At 35.8% G+C, this 9,823-nt stretch overlaps 1 pseudogene; it reads left to right on the top strand.

The window, feature by feature from the left end:
* The first annotated feature begins 6,297 nt into the window (after positions 1–6,297).
* Positions 6,298–6,928, top strand: LOC101573425 (annotated as a pseudogene).
* Positions 6,929–9,823: the final 2,895 nt, after the last annotated feature.

Here is a 9,823-nt window from a genome sequence, read left to right as displayed (position 1 = left end):
AAAGGAATAGCAAACCAAACTGAGAGCCCAAAGATGGGAAGAAATCATAAAGACTAGAGCAGAAATTAATTCAATAGAGAAGAGGAAAAGAGGTCAAAGAATTAATGAATCAAAAATCTGGTTCTTTGAAAGATGAAATAAAATTGATAAACCCCTAGCTAACCTCATCAAAAAGAGGAAAGAAACAATTCAAGTACAAGCAATGAGGATTGAAAAAGGTATAATTATCGCAGACCCAGTGGAAATTCAGAAGAATATCAATAACTACTTTGAGAATCTTTATTTTCACAGAAGACACAGACTAAATAGACAGATTCCCAAAAGTAAATCAAGAAGATACAACTCTCAATAACACAGTAACAGCCAATGAAGTGTGAAATGAAATAAAAAATCTCCCGGCAAAGCAAAGTTCAGTTCCTGATGGATTGACAGCTGAATTCTACAAAAAAGTTGCAGAATATATAATCCCTATACTCCTCAAATTCTTCAATGAAATTGAAAAGGAAGCAATCTCCCAAAATCATTCCTGGAGGCAAGTATTATACTGATACCAAAACCAGGGAAAAAATGCAATAAAAAAGGGGAGCCACAGGCCAATCTCCCTCATGAACATAGATACAGAAATTCTCAATAAAATCCTAGAAAATAAAATACAGCAAATCATCAAGAAGATCATCCACCATGACCGGGCAGGATTCATGCAAGGGATGCAAAGATGGTTCAATATTTGCAAATCTATAAATATAATACACAATATCAATAGAGTGAAAACTAAAAACCACATGATCATCTCAATTGATGCAGAAAAGGCTTTTGACAAAGTACAACATTCATCTATGTTCAAAGTCCTTTAGAAAATTGGAATAGATGGCCTCTACTTCAATCTGATAAAAGTCATTTATGACAACCCAATGGCTAACATAAATCTAAATGGGGAAAAACTGAAATCTTTTACTCTCAGGTCTGGTACAACACAAGGATGTCCTCTATCACCACTCCTATTCAATATAGTTCTGGAATAGTTAGCTAGAGCCAATATAAAAGAGAAAGAAATAAAAGAAATAAGACTAGGTAAAGAAGAAGTTAAATTATCATTATTTGCAGATGACATGATACATTATGTGGAAGACCCAAAAAGCTACTAGAATTAATATAGAAATTCAGTAGCATAGCAGGTTATAAAGTCAGTACCCAAAAATCAATAGCATTCCTTTACACAGATAACAAACACACTGAGAGGTACATAAGAGAAACATTAACTTTTACAATAATACTGAGCAAAATGAAATACCTTGGAATTAATCTAACTAAAGAAGTCAAAGGTCTTTTCAAGGAAAATTACAGAACTCTTAAAAAAGAGATCATAGAGGATTTCAGAAAATGGAAAGATATTCCATGCTCCTGGAAAGGAAGAATCAACATTGTGAAGATGGCCATACTCCCTAAATTGTTCTACAGATTTAATGAGTCTCTATGAAACTTCCATGAACATACCTCACAGAGCTAGAGAAATCGTTCCTAAAATTTATTTGGAACGGAAAAGACCTAGAATAGCAAAGGCAATCCTGGGCAACAAAGACAAGGCAGGAGGCATTACAATTCCTGATTTGAAATTATACTGCAAGTCTCCTGTGATAAAATCAGCATGGTACTGGCAATTAAATAGACCTGAGGATCAATGGAATAGGTTAGAAGACACAGAAGCCTCTATGAACACACTCAGCCACCTGATCTTCAATAAAGGGGCCAAACATACTTAATGGAAGAAAAATAGCCTCTTTAACAAATGGTGCTGGAAAAACTGGCTCTCTACATGCTGAAAACTAAACCTTGACCCAGGTCTATCACCATGCACTAAGCTAAAGTCAAAATGTGTTAAAGATCTAAATATTAAAACAGAAACACTAAATCTCCTGGAATGTAGGAGGAACTCTTGAAGACATAGGAGTAGGCAAAGAGTTCATGAACAAAAATCAAATCACATGGGTAACATTTGAAAAAATTAACTGGAACCTCCTCTTATTGAGAAGTTTTTGCACATCAAAACAATTTATCTACACAGAGAAAAGACAACCCACAAACTTGGGAAAATCTTGGCAAATAATCAGAGCAGACAATCAGAGCAGACAAAGGTCTGCTCTCTAGAATTTATAAAATAAAACTTAAAAAATATTTGGGGTCCAAAATTTAAAGACCCAATCCAAAAATGGGCATCCGAGATAAACACACTTCTCAGAGGATGAAATTAAATCAAATAAAATATTAAAAGATGATCCACATCACTAGAAGTCTATGAAATGAAAATTAAAAGAACACTGAGATATCATCCTAGCCCAGAAATAATGGCTGTCATAAAGAAATAAACCAACAACAAATGTGGGAGAGGCTTTGGGGAAAAAGGAGCCCTTGTCCACTAAATGTGGGAATGTAGACTGGTGCAACCATTATGGAAGTCAGTGTGGAGACTCCTTAAATCTAGGAGTGGAAATCCCATTCAAACCAGCTATTCCCCTACTGGGAATTTTCCTGGAGGATCTGAAAACACCATATCATAGTGAAATATGTGAGCCTATGTTTATAGCAGCACAATTTGTGATAGCCAAGTCTTGGAAACAACCAAGATGCCCATCACTTGCAGAATGGATGAAAAAGATGTATTTTATACAATAGAGTATTACTCAGCTATAAAGAATGATAAACTCGAAGCCTTTATATTGAAGTGGAAGCCACATGAAGATATACTCATAAGTGAAATAAACCAGACCCACATGTGTAAATATCGCATTGTCTCCCTAGTATATGAACTAAAAAGAAGAAATACAAGTAGAAAGGTATAATACAATTAAAAGGAAAGCAAGGACTTGAGGTTTAGACAATGAACAGAACAAGGAAAAAAGCTAGGAAACATGACAGGGGCAAAGCTATACATTTATATGTACAAGATGGGTAAGGCAATGACCCTGAAGAATCTTTACAATGTTTTCAAAGCTAGCTGTTAGTTGGTACAATTATCATGCTGACTAACTATATATGCTGATACCTGTGAACTAAGCAAATGAACTGAAGATGGCAATGTGTAATAGTAGGGTCATTCTTGGAGTGTCTGTAATTCTGGTCTTTTGAATACGTGGTACTTGTTATGACATGCTGGTTGTGGCCATGCTCTCTATTGGTTAGATGTTTGTTTAAAAAGGAAGGGGGTGATGAATGAAGACAGGAGACAGGAAAAGTGGTTTTGCGGGCCTACCCTGCTGCAAAGCTGTATATGGTTAGATTTCTAAACCTGTGTGAAAAAATATGGAATTGTTTATTTCCACTTTTTAAATATATTTAACTTTTTAAATGTTTTTTCATTATATTCTGTAGGGACTTAAAGTTCATCATATCAATACTTGCTGAAAAATACCTGTTCCGTGTTATGCCTGAGATGTTTGATATTCAGACAGATAGTGAGGTTAAGCTCAACAGTCTAGGTTGCAGGGTAATAACAATAAGCTTTTCTTCTGGAGGGTTGCCAACCTAAGTTTGCAGAACAAACATGGGAGAAAAAGAAGGGCTGCAAGGACAGCAAACATTTTGTCCCTAGCCTTTCAAGGTCAGTGAAGACTCAGTACATAGCAGAACCTATACTCTAACATCATGTAACTCAATTGTGTCCCAAGTTTTCTGATCAAAGAGATTATGGGGCCACAGAGGAAATTGATCAATGATGTAGAGTGTGCCTAAGGTATCACATGGAGAGAAAATATTCTCTCAACAGAGAGCAAATTGTTCAAGCAATGGCCGTGACTCACCTACATGCCTGACACTCACTGACAAAGCATCTACAAACTGTGGTACAAGGTTTCAGGATAAGTCCAGAGGGGATTTGACTGACCTTATCAGACACAAAAGCTACATTTCTTGTTACATAGGTGTTGCTTTATCTTGGTCTTAACCATCCAGCAGAAAAGTATATAAACAAAGTATAAATAGTAAAGCTATATAAATATGCTAAGCTGTAAAAGGCTCAAGTCAGCTACTTCTGATATTGACAGCATTATTGAAAACCTACTACTAATAAGGACTACTAGGCTATTTTGGAATATTTTTTCTGAATTCACACACCTATGATATTTAAATGACAAATCTAAACAAAAAAGGGGGATACAAATGAACAATATTCCTTGCTTTTGGATAGGAAGAATCAACATTATGAAAATGGCCATACTCCCAGAGTTGTTATACAGATTTCATGCAATCCCTATTAAAATACTGTCAACATAACTCACATATCTAGAGAAAACATTCTTAAATGTATTTGGAACCAGAAAAGCGCTAGAATAGCAAACGTAATCTTGGGCAACAAAGGCAAGGCATGAGGCATTACAATTCCTGACTTTAAATTATACTACACAGCTACTGTGATAAAATCAACATGGTACTGGAAAAAAACCCTGAGGATCAATGGAACAGATTAGAAGATTCAATCACAGCTATAAACTCACTCAGCCATCTTGTCTTTGACAAAGAGGCCAAACATTTTCACTGGAAGTAAGAGCCTCCTTAACAAATGGTTCTGGAAAAAGTGGCTCTCCACATGCCAAAAACTAAAACTTGACCCAGGTCTACCACCCTGCACTAAACTAAAGTCAAACTGGATTAAAGATCTAAACATTAAGACAGAAACAAATACTAAATCTCTTGAATGGGAAAGTAGGTGGAAATCTTGAAGGGATAGGTAGACAGTTCATAAACAAATACCAAAGTGCATGGGAAATACTTCAAAGAATCAACAACTGGGATCTCATTGACAAGTTTCTGCACATCAAAAGAAATAACCAACAGCATGAAAAGACAACCCACAAACTGGTAAAATATCTTAACCAACAATCACTCAAACAAAGGTCTTTTATTTAGAATATATAAATAAGTTTTAAAAATTTGCCTTCAAAATATATTGACCCAATCCAAAAATGGGCATCAGAGATGAATACACAATTCTCAAAGGAAGAAACACAAGTGATTATGAAACAGTGTTCCATACCACTGAGCATTTGATAAATGCAAATTAAGACAACTTTGTGATACCATCTTACCCCAGAAAGAATGGCTATCATAAAGAAATCAACTAATAATAAATACTGGGAAGGCTGTAGGGGGAAAGGAAACTTTCTCCACTGTTGGTGCGAATGTAGACTGGTACAACCACAATGGAAATTATTGTGGAGGCTGCTCAAAAACCTAGGCCTAGAAATCCCATTCAATCCAGCTATTCCCATTCTGTGTATTTTCCCCAAACAACTGAAAATATCATACCATAGTGACATATGTGTACCCAGGTTTATAGCAGCACAATTTGTCATAGCCAAGCCTTGAACCCAACCAAAATGCCCATCACCTGAGGAATAGATGAAAACGATGTGTTATTTTTATACAATGGAGTATTATTCATCTATAAAGAAAGACAAACTTGAGGCCTTTATAGTTTAAGTGGATGCAACTAGAAGCTATACTCATAAGTGAAATAAATCAGACTCACATATTTAAATATCGTATTGTCTCTCTAGGGTAAGAACCTGAAAAAATACATAAAACTGAAAAGATATAATAGATATGGTAACATAGAAAGAAACTGAACTTAAGGATTAAGCATCAAAGATGAGAGAAAGGAAAAAAGATGAAAAAAAAAGGAAGGGGGAAAACATGAAAGTATATATACAGGATGACTGAGATGATTGTACTAATAATTTCCAACAATTTTTTTTGAAAATAGCAGTTAATGTTTAGAATTTTCACCTTGACTAACTCTATATGCTGATATTTGAAATCTAAGCAAATACATCGAAGACAGTAATGTGTAATACAAAAATCCTGGGTGAATATGCCTCATCTTGAGCTTCTAAATGTGTACACTTTTTTTTTTTTCAGAACCGGGGATTGAACTGTGCCCCTTGTGCTTGCCAGGCAAGGGCTTATTCTACTAGCTATCTCCCCAGCCCCTGTGCACCATTTCTAATGTCTTATCAATTATTATGATACTCTCTTTTAAATAAATGTTTTTAAAAAGTAAAAGAGACAAGAAAAAATAAAAGTTCATTGAAAGGAAGCATTAATATTCAATTTTATTTGTCAAATCTTGAATAACTGTGTTAATCTGATGATAAAACAGATAACTACCATTGTTAATTGACTGTTCTTGTTTTGAAAAATCTGTAACATATGTATTGTTGTATGTTACCCTGTTTCTCTCTTTGTTTCTGCTATTTGTTTTTGCTTTTGTTTTACTCTTCAAAATAAAATAGGTGTGCCCTGAAGATGGAGGCTGCAGCAGCAAGGTTGCTCTGCCCCGGTTCCTCGCTCCACACTCCAGCCATCACCCAGCATGTGCCTTCTTTTAAGGGGGCACCTGTTGTCAACAGAGAATTCAAAGAGCTAAGCCCTGAGGACTTTAAGGGGAAATATTTGATGTTTTCTTCTATCCTTTGGATTTCTTGTGTGTCCTACAGAAATTGTCGCTTTTAGTGACAAAGCCAATGAGTTTCACGATGTGAACTGTGAAGCTGTGGCAGTTTCGGTGGATTCCCACTTTACTCACTTCACCTGGATCAATACACTAAGGAAGAGCAGCAATTTGGGCCATAAGAACATAGCACTTTTGTCAGATTTAACCAAACAGATTTCCCGGGACTATGGTGTACTGTTGGAAGGTCCCGGTATTGTACTCAGAGGACTCTTCATAATTGACCCCAATAGAATCATCAAGCATCTGAGTGTCAACGATCTCCCAGTGGGCCCAAGCATGGAATAGACCCTGCACTTGGTGAAGGCATTTCAGTTTGTGGAAACCCACGGAGAAGTCTGCCCAGTGAACTGGAAACCAGATTCCTCTACAATCAAGCCAAGTCCAGCAGCTTCCAAAGGGTGCTTCAAGAAGGTCCATCAGTAGATGGCCACGTGTACCTTCAGCTGCCAAGCCAGGTCAGAGCCACAACCACACACCCACAGGCTTTCAGAGATGATTATTTTATAGATGGCAAAGTCCAATTACTCTTTTTTTTCCCCCAATTACTCTTGTCCTTAAAAATAGTACTCTTTTGTCCCCATAATTTTAGAAATAGTACTCTAAATGCTCTGTTTCTGTAACTCTGGCTAGGGCTTTTTAAAGGTGGTCAGTTGCTGACCTCAGGAGACCTCCTCCCTGGGCCATCTCTACAGCTAGCAAAGTTTTCATAAACCCAGTTACCTTTTCTTCAATCATGTCCTCAGTCAGTAAAGAAAGCATTTTTGTTTCTTATCCTTCCTTGATCCATTGCTCTACCAAAGTAATACCACCTGCACTGAAATCTTCTGCATGAGAGTCCTATGATTTCCTTCTTCAATTCCTTTGTATTTTTAGACTGAACTTTCTTTTAAGGTAGCAAAGATTATGTCCTGTGTTGTTAGCATTTAAAGTGCATGTACACATAGTGATGGAAATGAATGTGAATCATGTTACTAAAAAGCCTGAAGACAAGGGATTTACCAGATCATGCATGAATGATACCCATCCCTGAGATTTACATAGTTATTTTACTCATTTCATCCATGAACTGGCTTCAGTCTGCCTGTGTTCCTAGATATTAAGTATGATTAGAAAGGCCATAATTTTTTTTTTTTTTTGTGGAATTCGGGATTGAACTCAGGCCCTTGCCCTTGCCAGGCAAGTGTTTATTCTACTGAGCTATCTCCCCAGCCCCAGAAAGGCCATAAATTTAACTTGTTGGTTCAATATGACTGAATTTTAAAATCAATGCAATTTCTTCCTCGAAATGCTCAATGTAAGAATAAACATATTTTTAAATTAAAACACAAAATATTTTTAACAGTTTGGTCTTTTCACTTATTCTGGATTATCTGTAGCTCTGTTAGTCTATAGTTATTCATTCATTTAACAAATTCTAATCAAAGGAATATGTTTAGAAGATAACAGTGACATACTAACAATGACAACTGACAATTAATTGAAAGATTAATATGTGACAGGAACCGTGACTCAGTGCTTCACTTATGTAAAGCCATTTAGTGGTCACAAGAACCCTCTCAGGTACGTTATATTCATACTGCATTTCCATCTTAGACATGAGGAAATTGAGACATAGAGAGGTTAAGTAATTATTGCAAGATCATAATGTAATAAACGGCGAGATGAGATTTTGACGTCCCTTTGGCCTAATTTCAGAATTCCTACTTTTAATCACCAAGTACAAGGGAATCAATAAGTGCAAAGAGAATTTAACAAACAAATTTGGGAGACTGGGCGTGGTGGCACGCACCTGTAATCCGAGCTCTTGGGAGGCTGTAAACAGGCAGATCACTATGAGTCCAATCTAGTAATGAGATCCGGAACACCCTGTACATCCTTCCCTGAAAATAAGTGAATAAATCAATAGATAAAAATTTTAAAAAACCACAAATTTATGCTGGAGGTGTAGCTGAGTTTTATAGCAGGTGCTTAGCAAGTGAGAGGTCCTGGGCTCAATCTCCAGAAGAGAAAAAGAAAAACAAACAAAAATCCCCAGACCTTCTAACTGAATTATGAAGGCTGATACAGAAGAAAATGATCATTCATTAAATTTGGAAGGGAACAAGGTACATAAGATAACATACATCTTGAGAGTCATGAGCAGATTAAAGTAAAACTAACTCAAAGATCCACATCCTAATGTATAATGAGATTCTTTTCTACTCGAAACATTTTCTTCTAAAGAAAAGTAAATTAAACATTAAATATTTTATATTGAAACACCTTTCAAAGAAATATAGGTTGCATTATTTTTACAGTACGTTCTTCATTTCATCTTAAACACCTCTGAAAGTGTCCAGAACTTCATGTGTTTGACAGTGAAGCTTAGTGTGTGATGAAGTCAGGGTAATTTAGGGTCACTTTAATTTATGAAAAGTTTTAGACACAGGATAAAACCAGAAACATGAACCAGATGCTGAATCACATATGTTTCACCACAGGTACAAATAAATGAGTGTTCTATTAGCTATTGGGTGCTACAATTGTAACATTTTAATTCACTGAATTAAATAACAGTATGTAGTACCTAAAATGAAAGGTTATGGTGAATGTAAATTATAGTGTGACTTTTAGAAGATTACTAAAAGATATTTAAAATGGGATGTCTGCCTATATTTCAGAGTGAGACCATGAACTGTAATTTGGTCACTTAACTAGTCAAATGAATTCATTGAGTTGGTTCTCAAAGAAACACTGGCAGTAACTATGATGAGAAAAGTAGAAATTGGCTTTAATTACTGGTCTTATTAAAATAATTATGCTCTGTATTTGTACATGCAGAAGTGTATCACATCTGATGCCATGTTTTCTCCTAACAGCTCTAGGTATTTAGGAAGCTAACAGAATCTGTTTTTTCCTGTAAAGGAAAATTACATTATGAAGAAATGAATTTGGTGTAGGCAGCTAAATTAGATAGCAATATTATAGTTAGTCAGACAGGGCTAGGCCCTCAGAAGGAGCCAGAATGCAAATGTGAGAAAGATAAACACTCCCACTATGGGCCAGACCTCAAGACAAAAGATCGAACAAATGTATACCTCTCTAAATATAAGCATTCAGAACTGATGTTCACAAATTCTGACATTGTCAATCATACAGAAAATCCACTACTATTATGGACTACTGGACTATTTTGGAATATTTTGCTGAATTCACACACCTATAATATTTAAATGATAAAACTAAACCAAAAAGGGGCATACAAATGGATGACCGTTTTGTATCTTTATATTCAAAATAGTTAAGATAGGGGCTGGGGAGATGGCTTAGTGGAATAAG

Source organism: Octodon degus, unplaced genomic scaffold (assembly GCF_000260255.1).
Source record: "Octodon degus isolate 3935 unplaced genomic scaffold, OctDeg1.0 scaffold00227, whole genome shotgun sequence".
NCBI classification, from domain to species: Eukaryota; Metazoa; Chordata; class Mammalia; order Rodentia; family Octodontidae; genus Octodon; species Octodon degus.
This window is presented reverse-complemented; position numbering and strand designations above follow the sequence as displayed.